Source organism: Macaca nemestrina, chromosome 16 (genome assembly GCF_043159975.1).
Source record: "Macaca nemestrina isolate mMacNem1 chromosome 16, mMacNem.hap1, whole genome shotgun sequence".
NCBI lineage: Eukaryota > Metazoa > Chordata > Mammalia > Primates > Cercopithecidae > Macaca > Macaca nemestrina.
The window spans coordinates 1,819,473-1,846,374 of NC_092140.1; the positions used below are offsets into that span (position 1 = coordinate 1,819,473).

The window sequence follows — 26,902 nt, forward strand, 5'->3', positions numbered from 1 at the left end:
GGGTGGATACAATGTGCCCAGCCCACTGGCATCTTCTCTGTGTCTACCTGACCCACAGCTGATGTCCAGGGGACGCCCTACACCCACTCAGGGTCCTCCTTGTCACTGCAGACCGGCGCTGCTGCTTACTGACCGGCCTTCTCACAGCACAGACCTCGGCGGGGGATGCTGACAGCATCTACGGACAGTGGTGTTTGCTTCAGTGACCATTGCTCAAGGAGGAAGGTGGTCCCCAGGCACCGGCAGTGTGGCTGTGCCATCAGTGGACGGAGCATCCATGCCATGGACAGGGGGACTCCTTGTGCTTTTAGACACTTCTGGCTTTTTGACTGCATAGTTTCTACGTAATTGCCTTTTTCTTTGTGTGAGGTGGCACCCCCCCATTGCCTGTTTCTCATTCAAAATAAAGGCAAGTATACTGGAGAAGGGTGGAAGGGGAAAAGAGAAAGGAAGATAATGTCTCCAGCTCCAAAATGTAAACTACTATATTTATCTTTTAAGGAAAGTTCAAGTTCCAAGATCTGTAAACTATGTGGGCTTTTATGATGGTAATTGTCTTGTTTTTCCAGCATGAGTAATCGCATTATTCTTAACTCCACAGTTAAGGGGCGGACAGACACTCATGCCTGCATGCATATATGGAGATGGCGTGGATTTTCTGAAAAAGAAGAAAAAATGCTAAAAGTCATGAATGAAAGGCCTTCTGCTGTCTCTGCATCCTTAAGTGACGATTGATTGAGAAGTCAGCCTCTTGTTTTCTGTGCCCACATCCCTGCAAGCTGAAAGTCAGAAAAACTCTGCAGAGAATCCCATTGAATAAGCTCCTTCCTGGCCATTGCTGGCCTTTTGCTTGAGGGCTGAGCCTGGCTCCCTCTGGGTACACCATTGGTCTGGGTGATAAAAGGGCCAGGCACCTGGGGACACCGTTCATCCTGGCCAATGGAGGGCTGCAAACATGGTTCATCCCGGAAACATTGTTCGACTTGAGCAGCAGGGCTTCTCTGCATTCACCTGCTGAAAACTGGATTCTTCTCCTGCAGCCAAACACACCGCGTGTTCCATGTGTGCACACCTGTCCGGCATTGCCTTGTCTTGATTGTGAATCCTGCCTCTTGGTTTGTAAGAAAACCAAATTAATTCTCAGGCACAGATCATATCTCACTCCCCTCCCCTCCCCTCTCCTCTCATCCCCTCTCCTATCTTTCCCTTTCCTTTTCTTTCCCCTTTCCTGTGTTTCTTTCCCCTTTCCTGTGTTTTGCTCTGTCTCCCAGGCTGGAGTACAGTGGCGCGATTTTGACTCACTGCAACCTCTACCTCCCGGATTCAAGTGATTCTTGTGGCTCAGCCTCCTGAGTAGCTGGGACTACAGAAGCCCACCACCGCGCCTGGCCAAGCTCAGTGTTTTCGATGAGTTAAGATCTAAAACATAAATCAGTGGTGTTTCTTTGTTTTTTTTGGAGGGACTCAGGTTACTTGGGACAAGAACACATTTGCTGGTCCAGTGGGTAGAAAGGACAGCCATGTGAGGATTTTGACACAAGCACTGATTGTGTGTGTGAGTGTGCACGGGTGTGTGACAGTGTGCAAGTGTGTGCATGAGAGCGCATGCACATGTATGTGTGCGAATGTGCATATGTGTATGCGTGTGTGCAAATGTGTGTGCGTGTGCATATGCATGTGAATGCGTGTGCATGAGTGTGTGTGTGTGTCCGTGTGTATGGGAATTGTGTGCATGAGTGTGTGCATTTGTGCATTGCATGTGTGTACATGTGTGCACGTGTGTGTGTGCATGTGTGTGTGCTGCCTGAGCCTTCGATTGAATGAAAGCAGGCAGGAAGGTGAGTTGAGGCTGGAGGGCCCACATCACCTCCACCCTCTCCAATATGACCTCAGATCTTTACTTTTATTTTGCTACACATTTGTGGGAAAAAAGACCACTTTGGGCCCATGAACATGGAAACACCACAACGTATGTAGAGGAGCCTCCTCAAGACTAGTCTGGACTTTTCAAAGGAATAATGAAATTCCTTTAGATACTTTTTGTTTCTTGAATTTTAATGAAAAGATTGATTTCTAGTCATTATTTATCTATTGTCAAATTTTAACAAACAGCTGTAGTGATAATTGCTGAATTTCTACTCTATGTTTAGAGGAAGCTGTCAACTCACAAACATGGAATTGTGCTATTATTTATGTCTGAGGCATTTTTCTGTAAATATACAGATTTAGTGCTGGTTTTCAATAAATATACAAAGATGCTAATTATCACTAGAACTATTTGTTAACACTCAAAAATACATAAAAATAAATAAAAGAAATGCCATTTTTCCATTAGAAATTCAAAAAATATTTGTCTTGAGGCGGTGCCTTCCATGATGTTCTGGAAGCTGCGCTGTTATTATCTCACGCTCACGTCACCTTTAGTTTTCCAGCCCTGGCTCGCTCACCTCTGCCTCGAGCCCATACCCGGCTGGCGCTCTCGCTTCCCTGGAGTACTCGGTAAGTTGCTCATGGGCCTTCTTCGAGGCTGCCCACATCGTGGCGGGTTACCGGAGAAGGGAGCGGGTGGGAACCCGGTCTTCAGGTGCCCTCGGATCTGAAGTTCCCCAGGCGCCAATGTTGCTGTGGTGTCTGCCTCAGAGCAGCCTTCCCTGCCAAATTCAACTCACAGGAACTCTGGACTCGGGCTGCACAGGCACACGCCCTGGCAGAAGCTGATGCGGGAGAAGATGTCCAACCACGGAGGGAGGCTGACCGACGGCACCAGCGTCTGAGCTTGGTCCGAAGAGGACGCATGAGCTAAAAAACATTTTTCTACTAGTTTACAAGTTTTTGGTTTTGCCACCATGTTACCAAACCCAGTCAACTGGACGAAGGGTGCTGTGGTGTTATCTGCATGTTTGATGGCTCCATCTTGAAGAAATGGTCCACGCTTACCTGGCTGTATCCTGAAGGAGAGGGCCATGCTTACCTGACTCCATCCTCAGGAAATAGTCCATGCTTACCTGGCTGCGTCCTGAAGGAATGGCCCACGCTTACCTGGGTGCATTCAGAAGGAATGGTACACTCTTGTCTGACTCCATCCTTAAGAAATGTCTCATACTTACCAAGTTGCATCCTGATGGAATGGTTCATACTTACCTGGCTCCATCCTGAAGGAAGGTCCACACCTACCTGGCACTATCCTAAAGGAATGGTCCATGTTTACCTGGCTGCATCCTGAAGGAACGGTCCATGCTTACTTGCTTCCGTGCTGAAAGAATGGTTCCTACTTACCTGGCTGCATCCTGAATAAATGGTCCAGGCTTACCTGGCTCCATCCTGAAGGGATGGTTCATAGTTTCCTGATTGCATCCTGAAAAAATGGTCCCTGCTTACTTGGCTCCATTCTTAAAAAATGGTTCACGCTTACAGGGCTGCATCCTGATGGAATGGCCCGTGCTTACCTGGCTGCATCCTGGTGGAATGGCCCGTGCTTACCTGGCTGCATCCTGACAGAATGGGTCATGCTTACCTGGCTGCATCCTGATGGAATGGTTCATGCTTACCTGGCTCCATTCTTTAGGAATGGTCCATACTTACCTGGCTCCATCCTAAGAGAATCGTCTACAGTTACGTAGCTGCATTCTGAAAAAATGGCACATGCTTATCTGACTCCATCCTGAAGAAATGGTTCATGCTTACCTGGCTGTATTCTGATGGCATGGTCCATGCTTACCTGGCTGCATCCTGACAGAATGGTCCACTGTTACCTGGGTCCATCCAGAAGGAATGTTTTGTACTCACCTGGCTGCATCCTGAATGAATAATCCATGCTTACCATGCTGCATTAGGAAGAAATGGTCGACACTTACTTGGGTCCATCCTGAAGAAATAGTCCATGCTTACCTGGCTGCATCCTGAAGAAATGGTACGTGTTACCTGGCTGTATCCAGAAGAAATGGTTAATGCTTACCTGGCTCCATCCTGAAGGAGTGGTCCACACTTATGAGGCTACACACTAAAAGAAAGGTCCATACTTATCAGGATTTATCCTGAAGGAATGGTTCATGTTTACCTCACTCCATGGTGAAGTAATGGTTCATGCTTACCCGGCTCCATCATGAAGGAATGGTTCATGCTTACCTGACTGCATCCTGAAATAATGGTCCACACTTACCTGGCAGGATCCTGAAGGAATGGGTCGTGCTTACCTGATTGCATCCTGAAGGAATGGCCCACGCCTACCCGGCTACATCCTGAAGGAATTGCCTATGCTTAACTGGCTTATCATGGAGGAATGGTTCATGCTTACCTGGCTGCAACCTGAAGGGTTAGTCTCTGCCTACATGGCTGCATTCGGAAGGAATTGTTCATGCTTGCCTTGCTCCATCCTCAGGAAAGGGTCCATGCTTACCTGGCTCCATCCTGAAAGAATGGTCTGTGCTTATCTGGCTGCATCTTGAAAGAATGGTCCATGCTTACCTGGTTCCATGCTAAAGGAATGGTCCATGCTTACCTGGCTGCATTCTGAAGGAATGCTACGTGCTTACCTGACTCCATTATTAAGAAATGGTTCATGCTTACCTGACTGCATCCTGACAGATCGGTCCACGTTTACCTTGCTGCATCCTGATGAAATGGTTCATGCTTACCTGGCTCCATTCTGAAGGAATGGTTCATGTTTACCTGGTGGCATCCTGGAGGAATGGTTCATGCTTACCTGGTGGCATCCTGAAGGAATGGTTCATGCTTACCTGGTGGCATCCTGAAGGAATAGTACATGCTTACCTGGCTGCATTTTGAAGGAATGGCTGATGCTTACCTGGCTGCATCCTGAAGGAATGGTCCACACTTGGCAGGCTCCACCCTGAAGGAATGGTCCATGCTTACCTAGCTGCAACCTGAAGGAATGGTTCACACTTACCTGGCTCCATCTTGAAGGAGTGGGTCATGCTTACCTGACTGCATCCTGAATGAATGATCCACACATACCTGGCTCCATCTAGGAAGAATGGTCCATGCTTACCTGGTTGGATCCTGAAGAAATGGTTTCTGATTACCTGGCCGCATCCTCAATAAATGAGCTACTCCTACCTGTCTGCTTTCTGAAGGAATGGTCCATACTTGCCTTGCTGCATCCTTAAAGAATGATTTCTGCTTACCTGGCTTTGTCCTGAAAGAATGGTCCACACCTACCTGGCCACATCCTGAAGGAGTGGTCTATGCACACCTGGCTACATCCTGAAAAAACAGGTCATACTTACCTGGCTGCATCCTGAAGGTGTGTATCGTAATTACCTGGCTGTATCCTTAAAAACTGCTCCATGCTTTCCTGGCTGCATTCTGAAAGAATAGTCTATGCTTACCTGGCTGCATCCTGAAGGAAATGTTCATGCTTATCTGGCCACATTTGAAAAATATGGTCCATGCTAACCTGGCTTCATCCTGAAGAAACTGTGCACACTTACCTGGCTGCATCCTGAAGGAATGGTTCATACTTGCTTGCCTGCATCCTGAAAAAATGGTCTCTGCATACCTGGCTGCATTCTGAAGGAATGGTCCACACTTACCTGGCTCCATCTTGAAGGAAAGGTCCATGCTTACCTGGCTGCATTCTGAAGGAATGGGATGTGCTTACCTGACTCCATCCTTAAGAAATGATGCATGCTTACCGGGCTACATCCTGACAGAATGGTCCATGCTTAACTGGCTGCATCCTGAAGGAATGGTCCACACGTGGCAGGCTCCATCCTGAATTAATGGACCACGCTTACCTAGTTGCAACCTGAAGGAATGGTTAACACTTACTTGGCTCCATCCTGAGGGAATAGTATGCACTTACCTGGCTGCATTCTAAAGGAATGGTACTTGCTTACCTGACTCCATCTGAAAGCATGGTTCATGCTTACCAGGCTGCATCTTGAAAGAATGGTCCATACTTACCTGACTACAGTCTGAAAAACATGGTCCATGCTAACGTGGCTCCATTCTGAAGGAATTGTGCACACTTATCTGCCTGCATCCTGAAAAAATGGTCCCTGCTTACCTGACTGCATCCTAAGTATTGGTCCACTCTTACCTGGCTCCATCTTGAAGGAGTGGTCCGTGTGGCTACATATGGATGGCATGGTCCATGCTTACCTGGCTGCATCCTGAAGAAATGGTCCACGCTTATCTGGCTGCATCATGGAGGAATTGTTCATGCTTATCTGGCCCCATCCTGAAGGAATTGTCCATATTTACCTGGTTGAATCTTGATGGAATGGTCCATGCTCACCTGGCTGCACCCTGAATGAAAGGTTCATGCTTACCTGGCTGCATCCTGAAGGAATGTTACATACTTAACTGGCTACATCCAAAAGCAATGGCTCATGCTTACCTGGTTCCATCCTGAAGGAATGGTCCATGCTTACGAGGCCACATGCTGAAAGACAGATCCATACTTACCTGCATTTATCCTGAAAGAATGGTTCATGCTTACCTGACTCCATCATGAAGGAATGGCCCATGCTTACTTCGCTCCATGGTGAAGAAATGGTTCAGGCTTACCTGGGTGCATTCTGAAGAAATGGTCCATGTTTACCTGGTTCCATCATGAAGGAATGGTCCATGCTTACCTGGATTCATCCTGAAGGAATGGTTCTTGTTTACCTGGCTGCATCTTGAAGGAATGGTCCATGCTTACGAGGCCACATGCTGAAAGACAGATCCATACTTACCTGCATTTATCCTGAAAGAATGGTTCATGCTTACCTGACTCCATCATGAAGGAATGGCCCATGCTTACTTCGCTCCATGGTGAAGAAATGGTTCAGGCTTACCTGGGTGCATTCTGAAGAAATGGTCCATGTTTACCTGGTTCCATCATGAAGGAATGGTCCATGCTTACCTGGATTCATCCTGAAGGAATGGTTCTTGTTTACCTGGCTGCATCTTGAAGGAATGGTCCATGCTTTCCAGGCTCCATTCTCAAGAAATGGTCCATGCTTACTTGGCTGCATCCTGAAAGAATGGTTCATATTGACCTGTCTGCATCCTGAAGAAATGGTCTATACTGAGCTGGTTCCATCCTGACGGAATGGTCCATACTTACCAGGCTACATCCTGAAGTAATTCTCCATGCTTACCTGCCTTCATCCTGAAGGAACGGTTCATGCTTACCTGGCTCCAACCTGAAGGAATGGTCTCTGCCTACGTGGCTGCATCTTGAAGGAATGATTCATGCTTACTCAGCTGTATCCTGAAGGTATGTATCATACTTACCTGGCTGTATCCTTGAAAATGGTCCATGCTTTCCTGGCTGCATCTTGAAAGAATGGTCCATGCTTACCTGGCTCCATACTGGAGGAATTGTCCACACTTACCTGCCTGCATCTTGAAGAAATGGTCCATGCTTACCTGGCTGCATCCTGATAGAATGGTCCATGCTCACCTGAGTCCATCCTGAAGAAATTTTCCATGCTCAAATGGCTGCATCCTGAAGAAATGGTCCATGCTTACCTGGCTGCATCCTGATAGAATGGTCCATGCTTACCTGAGACCATCCTGAAGAAATTTTCCATGCTCAAATGGCTGCATCCTGAAGAAATGGTCCATGCTTACCTGGCTGCATCCTGATAGAATGGTCCATGCTTACCTGAGTCCATCCTGAAGAAATTTTCCATGCTCAAATGGCTGCATCCTGAAGAAATGGTCCATGCTTACCTGGCTGCATCCTGATAGAATGGTCCATGCTTACCTGAGTCCATCCTGAAGAAATTTTCCATGCTCAAATGGCTGCATCCTGAAGAAATGGTCCCTGCTTACGTGGCTGCATCCTGAAGAAATGGTCCATGCTTATCTTACTGCATCCTGAAGAAATGGTCCATGCTTAACTGACTCCATTCTGAAGGAATGGTCCACAATTACACAGCACCATCCTGAAAGAATGGCTCCTGCTTACCTAGCTACATCCTGAAGGAATGGTCTATGCTTAGCTGGATTCGTCCTGAGGGAATGGCCTATGCTTACCTGGCTGTATCCTGAAGATATGTACCATACTTACCTGGCTCTATCCTCAAAAAATGGTCCACACTTAAGCTGGCTTCGTCCTGAAGGAATGATTCATGCTTACCTGGCAGCATTCCGAAAATACTGTTAATGCTTATCTAACTCCAACTTAAAGGAATTGTTCACACTTACCTGGCTGTATCCCGAAGGAAAAGTCTGTGCTTACCTGGCTGCTTCATGAAGAAATGGTCCATGCTTACCTGGCTTTATCCTGAAATAATGGTTCATTCTGACCTGGTTGCATTCTGAAGGAATGGTTCATGCGCACCTTGCTCCATCCTAAAGGAATGGTCCATGCTTCCCTGGGTCCATCCTGAAGAAACGGTCCATGCTTACCTGGCTGTATTCTGAAGGAATGGTCCCTGATTAACTGGCTGCATCCTGAGGGAATGATCCACACTTAACTCACTGAATCTTGAAGGAATGGTCAATGCTTACCTGGCTCCATTTTGAAGGAATGATCCACGCGTACATGGCTGCATCCTGAAAGAATGATCCACGCTACTCTGGCGGGATCCTAAAGAAATGGTTCATACTTATATGCCTGCATCCTGAAGGAATGGTCCCTGCCTACCTGGCTGCATCCTGAACAAATGGTCTACACTTACCTGGCTCCATTCTGAGGGAATGGTCCATACTTTTATAGCTGCATCCTGAAGGAATGGTTCATGCTTATCTGTCTGAATCCTGAAGAAATGGTCCAGGGTTACCTGGCTTCATCCTGAAAAATTGGTTTATGTTTACCTGGCTGCGTCCAGAAGGAATGGTCCATGCTTACCTGGCTCTATTCTGAAGGAATGTCCTGTGTTTACCTGGCTCCATCCTGAAGCAATGTTCATACTTACCTGGCTGCATCCTGAACAAATGGTTCATGCTTACCTGGTTGCATCCTGAAGGAATGTTCTATGTTTATCTGGCTCCCTCCTGAAATAATGGCTCATATTTACCTGTATGTATTCTAAAGGAATGGCCCACACTTACCTCGCTCCACCCTGAATGAACGGCCTGTGCTTACCTGGCTCCATTTGGAAGGAATGATCCATGCTTACCTGGCTTTATCTTGAAGAAATGGTCCATGCTTACCTTGCTCCATCTGAAGGAATGTTCCATGCTTTCCTGGCTGCATCCTGAAGGATTGATCCATGCTTACCTGGCTGCATCCTGAAGGATTGATCCATGCTTACCTGGCTGCATCCTGAAGGAATGGTCCACACTTACCTGGCTGTATCCTGGAACAATGGTCCTTGGTTACCTGGCTGCATTCTGAGAAAATGGTCCAAGCTTACCTGGCTTTATCCTAAGGGAATGGTCCATGCTTAGCTGGCTCCATCCAGAAGAAATGGTTCATGCTTACCTTGCTCCATTCAGAATAAATGTTCATGCTTACCTGGCTCCATCCTGAAGAAATGATCCACAGTTACTTGGCTGCATCCTGAAGGAATGGTCTGTGCTTACTTGGCTCCATCCTCTCCATCCTGAGGGAATGGTCTGTGCTTACCTGGCTCCATCCTGAAGCAATGGTCCTTGCTTCCCCGGCTTTACACTGAAGGAATGGGCCACAGTTCCCTGGCTGTATCCTGAAGACATAGTTCACATTTATCTGGCTCCATCCTGAAGAAATGATCCATGTTTACCTAGCTGCCTCCTGAAGGAATGTTTCATACTTACCTGGCTGCATCCTGAAGGAATGCTTGCTGCTTACCTGGCTACACTGTGGAGGAATGGTTCCTACTTACCAGCCTCTATCCTGGAGGAATGGTCCATGCGTACCTGGAGGCTTCATCCGGGAAAACAACCTGTTCCATCCTCTGGCCATTTCCATCTTGGATTCCTCTGAGCTAATGACCCAGGTGTTAATTTTTTTTGTTGTTTATAGGATTATGATCATGAAAGACGAGGTTTCTGTTCTCCTGGTACTTAGATTCTAATGAGGGATCACAATCTGTGTTCATTGGGGTTCTTCAGAGAAACAGAAACAATAGGATACTGGTTCTTTGTTTTCTTTCTTTTCTTCTTTACTTCTTTCTTTCCTATCTATCTATCTATCTATCTATCTATCTATCTATCTATCTATCTATCTGAGAGAGAGCAAGAAAAAAAAGAGATAAGAGAGATTTTATTATAAGGCATTGGCTCCTCCTGCAGTTATGGAGGCTGACAAGTTCCATGATCTGCAGGGTGAGTTAGCGAGTGAAGACCTCTGAGAGGTGATGGTGTAGCTCCAGTCCAAAGACCAGCAGGCTGGAGACCCAGGAAGAGATGTTCCGGTTAGAGTCTGAAGGCAGGAGAAAGCTAATGTCCCAGCTTGAAGGCAACTGGGCAGGAAGAGCCAGCATTCCAGGTGGGAGCCATCAGCCAGCAGAGTTCTCCCTTTCTCGGAGGAGGGACGGCCCTTTCATTCTATTCCAGGCTTCTCATGGGTGGATGAGGCCCACCCCCAGTAGGGAGGGCAGTCTGTTTTACTTAGTCTGACAATTAAAATGTTAATCTCATCCAGAAACACCCCACAGACACACCCAGAATGTCTGAACAAATATCTGGGCACCCTGTGTCCTCGTCAAGTTGACACGTAAAATTCACCATCACGTGTCTGCCCCTTGTCACCTTGGCACTGACACATCTCCTTAAAACCACACTTTATCCTCAAATAAGATACCAAGGTCATCATTCCACCTAACGTGATACAGCTAATCCCGCATGCAACTGAAAACACACAATCTCTTCCCCAGAAAAGGAAATAGAGGCTTTGAGTGAGGTTTACTCTTCTGATATTTTGTAACTTAGATTCTATGACGTAAAATTCACAATTCTTGAATACAATGTTATAATCTAAATACATCTTATGTTACATAACAGGATAAGAGAGGGAAGAAAACAAAGATATTTGCTATATAATAAGCACACACATTCGTAACAAAATTAGGAAGAATTGAAGAAGTCAATCTCTTGACTACTGCAGGCCTCACCTCGGTAATTAGTCACCTGGAGACAAACATGGAAGATAATTTGAAGTGGTGATAGGAGCTGTGAAGACACACAGCTAGGTCATACTCATCCAGCAGGGCTGGGCCTCACGGTGCCCCACAGGCGTCCCCTCAAAGTCTGGAAGCCGGGCTTTTGCCCACCAACTGCCTTCCATAGGGCCAGTATCTCCTCTGCAGGCCCAGCCTCCCAGACTGCTTCAGGTGTGGGCTGTGTTCATTCTTGTGGCTTTAGAAAATGTCCTGAGGAAAAGTAGTGACTACGAGGTGCACACGTGAGGTGGGACTGTGGCAGCATTCATGGCCATCGTCTCAGCTCTGCAGGTGAAATTCGAGGTGGGATGAGATGTGCATGGGGCACAAGAGATTCTTCCACCCTCATCTCCTAGCAACAGCCAGATTCCATTATTCTCCCCATTCTGCAGGAGGGGCACAGACAGCTCCGTCACTTGCCAGAGGTCACAAAGATCGCAATTTGTAGAGGAAGCGTTTGACCTCAGGCAGCCAGCGAAGGATATATGTGGAGAACTTGACTAAGTCATTAAAGCATATGAGTTTTCTACTTCATATACTTCAATCATTTGAAAATGTATTAAATAAACATAAAATATCTTAATAATGAAAAATGTGTATTCAGATATTTTCTTTCAATGTGGTCTTGGTCGTGATGCACTGATACTTACATTGATCTGTGCTTTTATGTTAAGTATTATTTTCCTTTTCAGTAGAGAATAAACTAACTTCAACTATAAATCAGCAGGGAAAACATGAACTGATATAAGTTCCAATATGTTTTCTCATTGAGAACAAGATGAATACATACACACATATAAAACACATGCACTCTTAAGTAAAAATAGGATTTTTTTTTTGAGGTTTTGCTCTTGTTGCCCAAGCTGGAGTGCAATGTCGTGATCTCGGCTCACTGCAACCTCTGCCTCCAGGGTTCAAGCAATTCTCCTGCCTCAGCTTCCCTAGTAGCTGGGCTTACAGGTGCCTGCCACCATGTCTGGGTAATTTTTATATAAAAATAGGACTTAAAAAAAATCCAAATTTCTGATATTCAGGGACCATGACACGGCAATGTCTCCTGCAGTGGACTTTGTGTTTTATTAGTAAAGTTTTTTACCATTTTATGAAAATTATAATTTGGTATAATATTATATTATAATTTGGATAATATCCGAATGATTCCTCTGATATATCTGAGTTATGATCTGGATTGAAGTAGACTTAACAACAGTCAGTTTCAGTAAATATAGCCAAGTGACCATGGAGTGTTACAAGTTCCAAAATTTCCACCCTGAGAATGATACGGCCACCGAAGTGGGATGTGTGGCCTCTGCTTGGGACGGAGGGGGCCGGGTGGGGCACCGCTGAGAGCTCTGAACTGAGAGAGACAGAAACTGGCTACCACTTGTTCTGCCTACTGTCTCGGGCAGTTGACTGAATCTCTCAGGGCCTATTTCCCTGTATTGACAATAATCATCTACCGTGGAGATGAGGATGAGACTTTACCGACTGCAAACCTCTACGGAAATATGGGTTGCTAATATTCACCACCATCAGTGAGCCCATGGCTATGGCCACGGCCTAGAGAGGCTATAATGGTTAACTGTGACTAGACACCGGAGGCTACCCCATGGTTGGAGACTTGCTTACTTTATGACTGGGTTGACTCGTAAATGCCACGTAGACTTGCAAAGAAGTGGAAAAGAGCTGTACCCCCGCTCTGGGGGGTTTATCATCAGATGGAGAGAGACCCGAGGGAGCCTCCTGCCCACTCCAGACGAGGTGTTCAATGGAACACGAGGAGCATATGAAACCTGACCAGCTTTGTGTGACTTCTGCATGTGGGGTGGCACGCGTGTGCTTGCTATTCTCTGTTTATGCTGTGAACATTTTTATCTTTTGAAATTCTTTCTTCTGAAACTTTCGTGCCTACCAGAACCAGCCTGTTCGGATGCTCCTGGTCTCCACAGCAGCCCCTCCATCAGACACCGAAGAAGCCGTCAGCTCACAGAAGACTCCTTTTGTTTAATGAGTAATAGCTACTGACTCACTCCAAGGCCCACCAGAATGACAGACTCTGGTTCAAAGGCCTGATCTGAAGTTGCTGCCATGACACAAGCAATACCCGTGAAGTGCCTGCAGCCCATGCCTCTGAGACCGGCCAGACATGCAGTGGACACGCAGCCTCAGGCACCTGCTCTCTGTCATCACGAGAAAAAGGATCCCTGCACCGGACAAGAAAGGACCTGCAGGCACACTCACAATCAAATTCCTGATTTCACAATGACGGAGGGAGCCCTGTGCATACTAGAAGCAGCGGGGAGCGGTTTCTAGACTTTTGGTGCCCAAGAGACTTCCGTGCATGGAAAATGTTGACTTCTAGCTTCCAACTGCAGCTAACACTCCGTCGGGAAATGGGACCCGGCTGTACGAGTTAATTCAAACGGAGCCACTTCCCATTAGGGTGAGCCGCTTTTCATCATCATGCTTACAACGATCAGATCTTTTGTGTAAATCGGAGCTTTTCTAAATGTAGTGTCTTTCCCAGATAGAGTGCAGTCTTTCTGGTTGCAGGATTGCATTTGCGTCCTTATTTTCCTGCCATGAGGATGTGCTGATCTGCTCCAGGCGTGTTTTAAAGGATGCACCCGGGACCATTCCATCATTACAGGGAGCAGAGTGGGGTTATCTAGAGGCTTCATCTGCTAGGAGACGAGGGATTTGTTGGGGGCAACAGGAGGCTGTGCAGTGTCCACACCAACTCCTTTTCAGGAACCGTCCAGAAGCTCAGGGATGTGAAACCTAAACTCCGTCCTCTAAGTCTTCTTGCAGCTAATGTCCCTGAGGTGGTTTAGGTGACCCTAACCTGGGGTCCTGAGGAGGCTCTGACTTTGAAATCCAATTAAGCAAGAAGGAAGGTGGGGGATGAATTGCCTATTCTGCTCATGTCATGAGTATTATTTTCACTGTTGTTATCTGATATTGATTAGCATATATTTTTCATATATATGTATATATACATCTGTGTGTATGTGTATGCCATATATGTATTTGTAGAAATACTATGAGGCCTTATATAATGTTATCTTCCTCCAGTGATAATTTTCTCTTCCTTTTTCCAGGCACCTAATAGAGTTGGCAATCTGGGATTATCTTATTTTCTGGGCTATCCAGATGACTTAAAATCTCGCTGAAGTTCCCATGAGAGGTGTTTAAACAACCCAAAGAAGCACGTAAGAGAGGAATAACAACAACAAAACCCAGAAAGAATGGATAGGAAACAAACGCGGTGGTTCCCCTTACCCGTGGCGAAGACGTTCCAAGACCCCCAGTGGAGAGTACCAAGCCCTAGATACACAATATTTCTTTCTGTACACACACACCTACAGTGAAGCTTAATTTGTAAATTGGGCACAGTAAGAAATTACCAACAATAACTGATAATAAAATAGAACAAATAACAATATACTATAATAAAAGTGATGTGTGATTTCTCTCTCTCTCTCAAAATATCTTATTGTACTGTACACACCTATTTTCAGATCGTGGTTGACTGCAGGGAACTGAAACCACAGAAATCAATACTTCCAATAAGAGGGAACTACTGTTCTCAAATGGTAGAGTCAAATGTAACCATATTCCACCAAATGTTATATCGAATTACATCACCTCACATCATGTTAAACATTGCAATGAAGAGAAGAGATTCTCCAATGAATACAAATGCAATACCCCACTCTATGCTTCTTACAAGAAATCTACTTTAAATATAAAGTCACAGATAGGTTGACGTAAATAGATTCAAGAAAAGATATACCACACAAGTATAAAGCATAACAGGCTCAAACGGGTATATTTATATCAGAAAAATAGATATTAAGACAAAAACATTACCAGAGATAAAGAACACTTTATAACAAAAGGTTCATTTAGTCAGCAAACACAATAATTATAAATGTGTGGTATCTAATAATAGAGCTTCTAAATACATGAAGAAAAATGGATAGAAATATAGGAGAAATGGAAAATTCCACAGAGCTGGATACTTTAAACCTCGTATCAGCAATTTATAGAAGAACTAGACAAAAGATCAAAAAAAAAGAATAACTAAAAAACACTATTGGCCAGGTGTGGTGGCTCACACCTGTAATCCCAGCACTTTGGGAGGCTGAGGCACCTGGATTACCTGAGGTAAGAAGTTTGAGACCAGCCTGGCCAACATGGTGAAACCTCGCCCCTACGAAAAATGCAAAAATTAGCCGGGCGTGGTGGTGCATGCCTGTAATCCCAGCTACTTGGGTGGCTGAGGCAGGAGAATCATTTGAACCCGAGAGGCGGAGGTTGCAGTGAGCCGAGATCATGCCATTGCACTCCAGCCTTGGCAACAAGAAAGAAACTCTGTCTCGAAACAAAACAAAACAACCGAAAAACCCCCGCTATTGACCTTGAGTTTACTGATATTTGTAGAGCACTACAACCCACGGCAGCAGAATACAAATTCTTTTCACTTGTGTGTGCTGCTCCAGCAGGTGCCAGATTCTGGAGCCTAAAACAAGTCTCATCAGATTTAAGAAGATTGATGTCACATAGAGTATGCTCTCGACTGTAACAAAGTTAAAGAGCTTCAGCATAACTATAACTGGAATGTCCCCAGATACGTGGAAATTAAACAACACATTTGTAAATAATCCATGAGTAAAATAGAAAATCAGAAAATATTTTTAGCTAAATAATAAAACTGCATGTCAATATTTATGGGATGCAGCAAAAATAGTAACTTGAGGGAAATTTGTAGATTTAAATTCATATTTTAGAAAAAAAGTCTACATCCAGTAATCTGAGTTACCACCTTATTAGTAAGAGAAAAGAAAACTAAGCCAAAAGTAAGAAGAAAAAATAAATAAAAAGAGGAGTAGAAATTATTAAAATCAAAACTAAAATAAATATCAATGAAACAAAAACTGGTTATGTAAGAATTTATGAACCTTCAGTTAGACTAGTCAATGGAGTGGGTAAAAACAGAAGAAACTCAAATTACCAATAACAGGAACAAAAGGAAAAGATCTCTATAGATAAGACAGTTAAAAGGCAATAAGCGAATATTATGAGCAACTCTATGCCAATAAATTTTGTAATCTAGATGAAATGAAAACACTTTTCAAAGACACAAATGACCAAAAGTGAAATTGGTAAATTGAATACTTACCTATCTCTGTGTCAATTATAAATTTGGATTTGTAGTAAGTTATCTCCCCATAGGACCTCTGGTACCAGCCAAGATGGAATAAGCTGCTACAATTTCTTTTTCTCACTGATAACAACTAAAAACTCTAGACAAAACACTGAAATCAACTGCTTGAAGACTGTGAAAATTAACCATGGCAGACACATTGGGAAACAGAGTGCAACATGACGCATACCCTGAAATAGCAGAGCGTTTCTCCATTTTTTTCCCCTCTTTTATTGTCACACATGAGGGTGGCCAGAGTGTGAAGCAGCATATTGGTACAAGCAGCAAGAACTTTGACAGCAAAACCTGTATTTCTGGCTGGATGCCTGTGAGAAGGGGCCCCTGGAAGCTGGAGTACAAGGGGAATTCACTCTGCAAAAATCCCTCTCTGTGTCCTTGAGGCCCCACCCTGGGGACACCCTGGGCGTGGAGTTGAAGTGTGTGGAGAGTCGCCATGCCACAGGCACACAAACCCTGTTTTCCTCAACAGAGGAGTTAAGAAAAGGGGACACTAAGATCCAAAGAGTATGAAGGAATCCTTGGTATTTCCCTCACCATTTCTCCCTGAGGCTGCCCCAGTTGAATGGAATTACGAAGTGGCAGGGTTAAACAAAATTCTGAGAAAAACCCTATTTCTTAAGCTAAATGGTTGAGAAAGAGGGCACCTGGCAGCCAAAGAATGAGGGGAAATCTTGAAAGAAAAGAGTTGAAGAAAGGGATTTCCCTAAGCTTTTGTATGAAACAACACAATTCCTGGACTCACAACTGAACTGTGGTACATGAAACAGTCTCAAAGCAGCGAAGCAAAGAACTGGAGAGCTGAACTTGATATAAACCAGTGCCTGAGTCCTAGACCAATCTCTCAGAGGTGCAAGCATGAAATAAACCAAACTAGCAAAGACTTTGAAAACTGAATGGCTATTGGAACCAGAGTCTATAGAAGGGGACAAAAACTTGGGGTCTGAATGCAGTTTGGTTGGCTGCCTGCTAAAACAAAACAAAACAAAACAAAACAAAACTACAATGGGATTCTCCAGAAAATTTTACCAGGACCCAGATTCTCAGAGCATAATATTCATAACATTCATGATACAATGAAAAATTACTCAACATGAAAAGAACCAGGAACATGTAAGTAATTCTGAAGGAAATGTAGTGTTGATAGTTTTCAAACCAGAATGAGGAAGATGTTGAGATTATCAGGGAAAGAACTGAAAGAACCTACTTTAATCACGTATCCTGAGGTAAAGGCAAACATTCTTGATATGACAGAAAAGCCTCATCAGGGAAATAGAAACTATAAAATACAACCAAATGGAAATGTTAGAACTGAAAAATACAATTTCTGATATTAAAAAAATCACTGGAGGGGCTCAATAGCACAATGGAGGTCATGGAACTTATAGTCTGTGAACTTGAAGATTAAGTCATAGAAAGTATTCAATCTAAAAAACAGAGAAAAAAGGATTGAATAGAAAATAAATAGACCCGTGGGGAAATATCAAAAGCTTAACATTTATGACAGTAGAGTCCTAAAAAGACAGAAGAAAGAGATTGGTGTAGAATCTGAAGGAAGTATGGCCAGACATGCTGAACTGAAAGCCAGGTGTACAGATTGAAGGTCAGAGAGCCCCATGCGGAATAAACTTGAAGGAAATCACACCAAGGCACACTATAGTCAAAGTACTAAAAATAAAAGATAAATAAACATCATGAAAGCAAGCAAAGAAAAGCACTGCATTACATGCAGGAAATAATAATTTGAACAACTTAAATTTCTTATCAGAAACCATGGAAGCTGGAAGACAGTGGAACAATATCCTTAAAATGCTGAAAGATGATGGCCAACCAAAAATTCTATACCAGTGAAAATATCCAGAAGAATGAGTGCTGGTTAAAGCATTGACAATGCATTTCCAATGCAGAGCACTGGGAACCAGGGCAGCTGCTGCAGAATCAGCTACAGGGACGACGGTGGGGTCAAGCCAGTGCCTCCTCAGGGCTGTTTTCAAGCAGGTGCCCATTTAGGGCAGGGTTTGGATTGACTTGAAAAAAAATCCAGTCTTCTGGGAGAGCAGTAAGGAAATACAGTGTATTCCAAGAGAAGACGAGGCAGCCATGAGGATCCTAAGAGAGGTGGTATGCGAGTGTTGATTTGCTGGTGTTTGATGGGGTGGCATGGCAAATCGGCTCTCATCTTAACTTCCCATATTGATGGATGAGCAAGGCTGAATGGCAATGAGAGCCTGCACTCTCTGCTCACCTAGGAAAACAGCACAGGGACTGAACTTGTGCCTGCAGTGCTTCAGTAGTGTCTGCAGTCTGGGGCCATGCTGATTTGCTAATCCTTGATCTCAGCTGGGCGTGATTGTCACCCTGGTCCTTAGCTCATGAGGGGCAGGCACACTGCTCATTGGCAGGTGCTGGCCTGCTCTGTGGGGGGCTGGGTGTGGAGCCAGGGTGCTCTGCAGTGGAGGGATCTGCATTGATGACTCCCTGGACCTTCTTGCCAAAAAAAAAAAAAAAAAAAATCTGTATTTTACATTTTGCTGTTTTAAATGTAATGTGCATTTTTCATCACTTACTATTAAAAAAAATATTTTTTAAAGATTTGAAGCTATAAACACCAAACTTACAAGTACCTGGGTCGTGTGGTGAACCACAGTTCTGCCCTCTGATTCAGTGGTTGCAACCTTTGGCCCCACGGGGGAGTCTGGGATGCTGCTTCCTGAGAGCTCCCAGCCAAGACCTCCCCTGGAGGTGCCTTTGGTTGACAGCAGCTGCTTCACCCAAGTGGCCCCTCCCAGGAGCAGCTCGGAGGCTGCTCACCCCTCAGTGCGGGATGTGCCTACAGGGCCGTCCTGGTGTGGAATTCCACATGGGATTGCCGAGGCCTCTTGCCTTTGCACCCTGGCTTATCTTCCTCTCTTTCAACCCTGCCTCCCTGATTCCTTCCAGGTGTTACTCCTGACAGCACTCCCCACTACACCACCTGCAGGCACATCTGTATTGGATCTGCTTTCGAGAACCCGTGTCTGGCTCCACCATCCCACCTGCCGACCCTATTTTCAGGTGGGCTTAGAAGTGCAGACACGAAGGAGATGAAGTAAGAGCTGCTCCCGCCCTCAGATGATGTGGACTCCACCAGCTCGAACTTCCCGTGGCTCCTGGGGGAGCCCAGACCACCCTGTGCACCAGCAGTGAGGGCTCAGTGCTGGGAGCTGCGCTCTGGAGCCCTTGCTTCTCTGCAGTGCCACGAGTCTCTGTGGCGGGTGGGGGCCGCTTTTTCCCGCAACAATTCTCTCCCACCTCCTTTCCTCCACCTCAGAGAGACAGCAGGTGTGAAATGGCCCAGAACCGAGGCCCCCGCACTGCCGCAGGCACAGAGGACGGGTAGGAGTGTGTGGGAGAACCCTGGCTGCCACCAGCCAGTGCTGGGAGCTTAGTTTCCTTATCTGTAAAACTAGGTCTCATTAGGTTGTGAAAATTAGAGATGATGTATATAAGGTTCCTAGTGCAGTGTCCAGCACATAATGAGATTAGATGAATGCTAACTTCTTTTTAGTGTTATCATGATTATTGTGATTATTATTGTCATCATATGTAGACCTTTGACCAGAAATCAGAGAGGACTCAAAAAGAAAGAGAAAGCTACGGAACCACATAAATGCAATAAGAAGCACGTTCTGTGCTGCAGAATTTATTAGAGGAGAGCAAAGCCTCTTTAGTAATTGATAGAGACGTGGTACTTAATGTGAACTTTGAGTAATTGCAGATGGAGAGGCCAAGAATTTTGTGCAGATAGCAACAAGGTCCCTGACACAGGGAAGCAATATCCCTGCACAGACCAGCTTAAGACAAGATTAGTGTGGAGCACAGGAGGATCAAGAGGATCTGCACGGGGTAAGATAAGGAATCTGGACAGACCAGAAAAGAGGCGATTCCCCAGACACCCAGAGAGAAGGTGAGGATGAGGCTGGCGGCTGAAATCAGAGCCTCACAGGGTGGCATTTATAGTTGTCAGTGTATTATTATGCTTGAGTCAACCGGAATGGAAAATATGCGTGATTTTTATTACATGGAGTTTGGGCTCCTTATGGAAAACTCTAGAAAGGGATTTGAACCTCACTTGACTCATTGCAAATGAGGTTTCATGCCCAGAGGAGGCAGGCCAAACCAAATTCTGCCTTCTGCTTACTCCACCTGTGTGTCCCGGGTGCCCGTCCTTTTCATCCGCCTCTCGCTCCGCAGAGGGATGAGTTCTGTGGAGCACCTTCTCTTCCCTCCAGGAGCACCCGCCTCTTCCTTATCACCTGCCTCCATCATAACCGCTCTCTCTTCATTCTTTCTTCATCTATCCCATTTCTAAGTGAAAAATGTCCTTGCTGTGACTAGAAAGCAAAAGATGCCAGGATCATCATGTGTTGAGGAAAAGGAAAACCACGAATTTGGTTGTGATTTTACTTCAAAAATGTTCGTAGATTCAACACACACTTCGGTGCCTGTAAGAGTGTGTAACCCCTTATGAAAAGCACAGGCTAGCTTCACTCATGTGCGTGAGTGCATGGATCCTGAGCAAAGCTCAGCAAACGGAACCTAGCAGTCCAACAAATATGTTGGAGAGCCCATCCCAGGTGGGCTGATTTGAAGCTGGTGCAACGTTAGACAGTCTACTCATGTCATTTGCCACCTTTACGGATTACAGGAGAAGAGCTGTATGATCTGCTCAAAAGAAAGAAATGCATTTGATAAAATTCAGTATGTGCCCTTGATAAAAATCTAAAAATAAGAATGGAAGGAAAATTTTAAAGTCGACAAATATCTAAGTAACAATAGCAGAAAACCACAAAAATCAAAGTTACCAAAAAAATCACAACAAATCTCACTGTCGATAGTAAGTCATATCCAAGTCCAGAATACAGACCACCACTACATCTGTTCAACATTATATTAGCACAAAAAACAAGTAAATGTGAAAGGTATGAGTATTAAAAAGAAAACGTATAAAGCTGTCATTATTTAGATGACTAGATTATATGAAGAGTGCAACCACAAATACTTAAAAAAATTTAGAATACATAAGACATGCTTAAATGTTGAGTAATATGTACCAGGATTTTTAAAAAATTGCATTTCTGCCTACCAGCAACATTTAGAGAATTTAATTTATAAGAAGACATAGTTGAACTCTACTTCTGGTTAAGATGGAGTAGCAGGGACTGAATTTAGCCTGAACCAACTAAAAAAAAACCACACAAATTATATTAAAGAACAGTTTTCAGGGCCAGGTGTGGTGACTCACGCCTGTAATCCCAGCACTTTGGGAGACCAAGGCAGGCAGATCACCTGAGATCAGGAGTTCAAGACCAGCCTGGCCAGTATGGTTAAACCCCTCTCTACTAAAAATACAAAAATTAGCTGGGCGTGGTGGTGCACGCCTGTAATCCCAGCTACTTGGGAGGCTGAGGCAGGAGAATCACTTGAATCCAGGAGGCGGAGGTTGCAGTGAGCTGAGATTGTGCCATTGCACTTCAGCCTGGGCAATAGAGTGAGACTCAGTCTCAAAAGAAAAAAAATAAAAGAACAGTTTTCAAAACAATGGGCTTAACCATTGCATTAAGCTTTACAACTGTATCATAGCTATTTAGACTTGATTATACATTTTGGTGTTTATTTAATATCACTTTTTTCTATATTTTATGTTAAGTTCTTTTTTTTTTTTTTTTTTTTTTTTGAGACGGAGTCTCGCTCTGTTGCCCAGGCTGGAGTGCAGTGGCGGGATCTCGGCTCACTGCAAGCTCCGCCTCCCGGGTTTACGCCATTCTCCTGCCTCAGCCTCCCGAGTAGCTGGGACTACAGGCGCCCGCCACCTCGCCCGGCTAGTTTTTTTTGTATTTTTTTAGTAGAGACGGGGTTTCACTGCTTTAGCCAGGATGGTCTGGATCTCCTGACCTCGTGATCTGCCCGTCTCAGCCTCCCAAAGTGCTGGGATTACAGGCTTGAGCCACCGCGCCCGGCCATGTTAAGTTCTTTATTGTAATTCATCTTTCAGTTGTATGGAGTGCCTTCTTGAGTAATTCTTTCAGAAAAGTTTATTTTTTCTGAGTCCTTTTACTTCCAAATACTCCTTTTATTTGCCCTTACAGTTGAACAATAATTAAATATTCATATAATTCATAATCATTTGACCTTAAAACTCCGTAAAGTTGGTTTATTGCTATGTTTCATTTAGTGTTGCAGTTGAAAAACAAATACCAGTTCAAATATCTTTCTTTTATAGATGATTACTAAATTTATAAAATTTTCTTCTTTTTATTTGTTTTATGCATTTTTTTTTCTCCTTTATCCTGGGAAACCAGCAACTTAACCAGGAAATGTCAGGACGTGGTTCTTATCATTGCCATCCCACCTGACTCTCTGGGAGCCACTTTGTCTGAAAACCAAATTTCTTTCCAGAGCCCAGCTTGGGGTCCCTGTGACAAGGCTGGGGGCAAGAGGGGCTGCAGGCAGGCCTTCTTCCTACACCTGCCTCAGAGTGTGGGTAGATTTGGGCTTTGGGTGCTGCGTGTGGTGGGGTTTGGTTTCTCACCCACCCCAGGCCCGGGAGCTGTGTCAATGTGTCTCTCTAGGTCTCTCCTTCCTGAGTCCTCTCCCCAAAAATCCACCAGGTGACACACACATGGTGGGACCTGGTGAGAAAGAACCAGTTTTGTTTTGGCCGCCACAGTGACATTTGGGAGATGAGAATGGGCCATTTACACAGATCGTGAATGGGGAATGCCTGTATTGTTCATGTAACTTGCAGGGAAAATGTCAGAAAATTCATCCAAGTCTGCGTCGTGCACTTGATGAGGCAGCCGATTGGCCGAGAGGCTTGGGAAAATCAGCAGGGTCTACCCAGAGCTTATGTGAGGCTACAAAATCAGCCCTTTAGGAATTTGCAGGTCATCTGTAGCAACTAGGGCGGCTGTCCCCAGGGCCTGGTGTGGGTGCGGGGCATACCCTCCTCTATTAAGCACCTCTTGCTTCCCAATAGGTAGCTCAGATTGCGGGCACATGGCTGTGGGGCACCCTAATTCCTGAGGGTCCCCCCAACTTGGGCTGGCAAGGCAGGGATCCCAAAAGTCTCCAGTTACCAGCACCCTGAACATGCACCCTTTGATTAAGCCACTGCACACCAAGTAATACCAACCTCTGTGTTGAATTTTTTTGAAAATAAACTTCATTTTTCGCTATAGAAATAGAGAGATAATTCTTTCAGAATTTCTCTAGTCTCTCACTTGTATGAGCCCCACCTCTTCCTCCTGAACACTCCCAGATTTCAAAAGTAATTTGAATTCCCTTAATCAGTCAGCTAACTCCTTCTATTTTATTCCTTATGATTAGGGTAAAATAATATATTTAGCATGAGATGATCAGGGAAATCATTGTACTTGTTCTTTGGACTAAGCAAAAGCATATCCCGCTGTATTGACACATTTCTGAGAAAGAAAATGGCTCATTTACGGGACAAGTTTCCATCAGGTCTTTCAGAAGGTCTTAAAGTACAGAGGCCCACGCATTCTCTCAGAAAACTCTATTAAGTACATTATAAAACAATTTTTGATTTTCAAAACAATTTTGCTACTGGCTAAACAGCCTGAACACTATAATTTTTCTGCAGAGGGCTCCCTGTGCTGTTGAGATGACCATCCATTGGTTTGTTTCCAGGGACGCACTGCAGAGTTTCCCAGAACAATTTCAGTCTTACAGCAGAGGCACACTTTCTCCTTTGCTTCTGAGCAGAGGGTGGTAGGCTGGAGGAGCTGGAATCCCTCTTGAGCTCCGGAAACACCGCATTTCCGGGAAGTGGAGGAAGCGCTGGGATGGCGCATCACAGAGGTTCTGCTCCAGGGAGCGCCCAATTTCCCTCGCAGGGAACCGGGAGACGAAAGCTGGTGTTCCAGGGGCCCTTCCTTCCCGGAGCAGGCGGGCTGGCCCCAGGCCTCAGTGGTGGGTGGGGATGGGTGAGTGTGTGGATCCGTGGGTGGGAACAGGTCATTAGCGGTCATAGTCCAGCCCGCTAATTCCAGGGACCCTGGGCGTTTTGGCCTCACCTGTGGGCACCTGAGACCTCTACGGGCACGGGGCTTGTGCTGGGGTGACTCTTCCAGGGTTGGGTGACTGGGGCTCAAGGGTGATCCGACCAGGGCTGACCCACTGGGGGCAGTCGCCATTTTCCTTCCTGATCGGATACCCATGCCTTTGTGTGGCACTCAGTTCTTTGATCTACTAACATGTGGAAGCATATATGTGGGTTGGTCCTGAGCCTGGAGCCAGAATTAGAGGAGGCTTTGGTCTACACCTCTGACCACAGTCTACACCATGCTGGATGAGAGGTGCCTATTCCTAAATGTCACAGACCATTGGTTCAAGGCACATGCCCTGCGGTCACCACCACAGCTCTCCGAGCTGGGCCTCTTCCAGAACTCTGGGCTCATACAACTGTCGCCCGTGTTCTCTCTGCTTGATGGCGGGTACGCATCTCACTTAACTTGTCCAAAACAGGACCCTTTACTTCCCATCTGTCCATCTGTCCCTGAAACAATCCTCTGCCACGGCTGTCCTTACCTCTGCAAAAGGTTCCATCGTCATTCTAACTGTTCACATCCCGAATCTAGAAGTCACCTGTGGCAGCTTTCTCCCTTTCTCCGCCACGTTTCACCCACCAACACATTCAATCAACTCTAGATGCAAGCTGCACCCCAAGCAAGCCCGACTCTCCCCATCTCCCTACCCGCCCCACAGTCTGAGCCTTTGACCCTCACTCAGAGTTGGCCTGGGGTTCTGTATTATATCTATAAATACATAGAATATGTTTAGCATGAGATGATCAAGGAAATTATTGTATTTGTTGTTTGAACTAAGCAAAAGCATCTCCCCCTGTGTTGACACATTTATGAGATAGAAAACGGCTCATCTATGGGAGAAAGTTTCCACCAGGTCTTTCAGAAGGTCTTAAAGTACAGAGGCCCACGCATTCTCTCAGAAAACTATATTAAGGACATTACAAAGCACAATGTGCTTTATAAAGCCCTTGTGCATGCGCCACTTGTCTGCCACATCAGAACTCTCTCTCTCTCTCTTTTTGAGATGGAATTTCACTCTTGTTGCCCAGGCTGGAGTGCAGTGGCGTGATCTCGGCTCACTGCAATCTCCGCCTCCCGGCTTCAAGCGATTCTCCTGCCTCAGCCTCCCGAGTAGCTGGGATTACATGCGCCCACCACCACATCTGGCTAATTTTTTTTTTTTTTTGTATTTTTAGTAGAGATGGGGTTTCACCTTGTTGGCCAGGCTGGCCTCGAGTTCCTGACTTCAGGCGATTCGCCTGCCTTGGCTTCTCAGAGTGTTGGGATTACAGGCGTGAGCCGCTGCACCTTGCCAGAACCATCTCTTAAATATGTGAATCTTAGCATCTCACTCCCCAACTTCAAACTGTTCTGTGCTTCCTATCCCTCTTGGGCTGAGACCCCACTCTTCGTGCGAGCTCCTGCGGCGCTCCGACCCACCCTTTGGCCTGCGAGCTGCAGCCATACCACCAGCCGTGGATTCCTTTAGCGTTCAGCACCTCCCCTCCGGGGCTGGCCCTGGCTGCAAGGCTCTCAGCTTGAACATGGTGTTCTCAGGGCACCTGATCTTAAGTAGTCAAGCCAGCACTTTATTCTTCCCCCCTTACAACTCTCTGCCAAGTTTTAACCATTTTTTTCTTTTTCAGTCTTTATCACCACTCCCTACACTCTGAGAATAACCACAGGAGACCCCAGGAGGAACTGGCCTGATGAATTCTTCGTGCCCCAGTGCCCGAGCCAGTGCTCTGCACTGGGCTGACCTCCCTCTGTGGAGTGGAGATGGGATGGATGTGCGTGCATCTCTCAGGCTGGAGGGACCTCCAGGACGCTCAGAACTGCAGCAGCTTCTTACCCACAGGACCGGGGTGCTGCAGAAATGCCCTCCGGGACTTCTCACAAAATTTCATTCATTGTATGTATTTCTTTCCCCTCACCTATTTTTAAAAACAAAAAAGCAAATAAACAAAAATTACCGGGATGGGCGTCACTCTCTGGCATCCTTTCGCTGTGCTTGGCTGCGCCTGGCTGGAGCTGAGCGTGTATCGGGTCTGCGTTTTCACTGGCGTCAGTGCAGGCGTGCAGCCTGACCCGACCAGGGTCCCACGGTGCCAGGGTTGCAGAATCAGACTGTGTTCCCGGCCGTCCTGCCAACTTCAGCCAGGCCAGTTCTCATGACGCCTTCACTCTCCCTCATGGGGCCAGTTATATATGATCTGAGTCCAGGGCATCTCATGTGGCCTGTGGTCGGTTTTGGTAGCTACAGAGTGAGTTTAGCTTGAGTCTTCCTAATACTTTCTTTACCTTGGCATGTTTAGAAAGAGACTATCCAGTTAGAGAAGAACTCCAAGGGACCCAATCACGTTCAAAACCCCGACACGGGCTGTGTGTGCCTGAAGGACCTGTCCTGCCCTGTTCAGGAAAGGGCACTGGACCTGAAGAAAGATCTTGAGACGCTGTTGGTTCCAGAGCTGTAAGAAAGGACAATCCCACCAGCTAGCCGTCTCTTTTCCTTTTGACTCTGTGTCTCACTGAGACAAGGG

At 45.6% G+C, this 26,902-nt stretch overlaps 2 long non-coding RNA genes across 4 annotated transcripts; both read right to left on the minus strand.

The window, feature by feature from the left end:
* Positions 1–442: 442 nt before the first annotated feature.
* LOC105485277 (uncharacterized) lies at positions 443–4,986 on the minus strand. 3 transcript variants are annotated; one of them, XR_989448.3, is made up of 4 exons: positions 2,448–4,986; positions 1,303–1,419; positions 915–1,111; positions 443–658 (listed from the first exon to the last, which is right to left on the minus strand). It is a non-coding gene; the product is annotated as an uncharacterized lncRNA (long non-coding RNA). The 3 variants fall into 3 exon arrangements; XR_989449.3 differs by lacking the exon at positions 1,303–1,419 and having other exon boundaries at positions 444–658; XR_011614571.1 differs by lacking the exon at positions 2,448–4,986 and having other exon boundaries at positions 444–658; positions 1,303–1,837.
* Positions 4,987–8,232: 3,246 nt separating this feature from the next.
* LOC105485276 (uncharacterized) lies at positions 8,233–9,561 on the minus strand. Its single transcript, XR_989445.2, has 3 exons — positions 8,640–9,561; positions 8,470–8,548; positions 8,233–8,378 (listed from the first exon to the last, which is right to left on the minus strand). It is a non-coding gene; the product is annotated as an uncharacterized lncRNA (long non-coding RNA).
* Between the last annotated feature and the right edge of the window lie 17,341 nt (positions 9,562–26,902).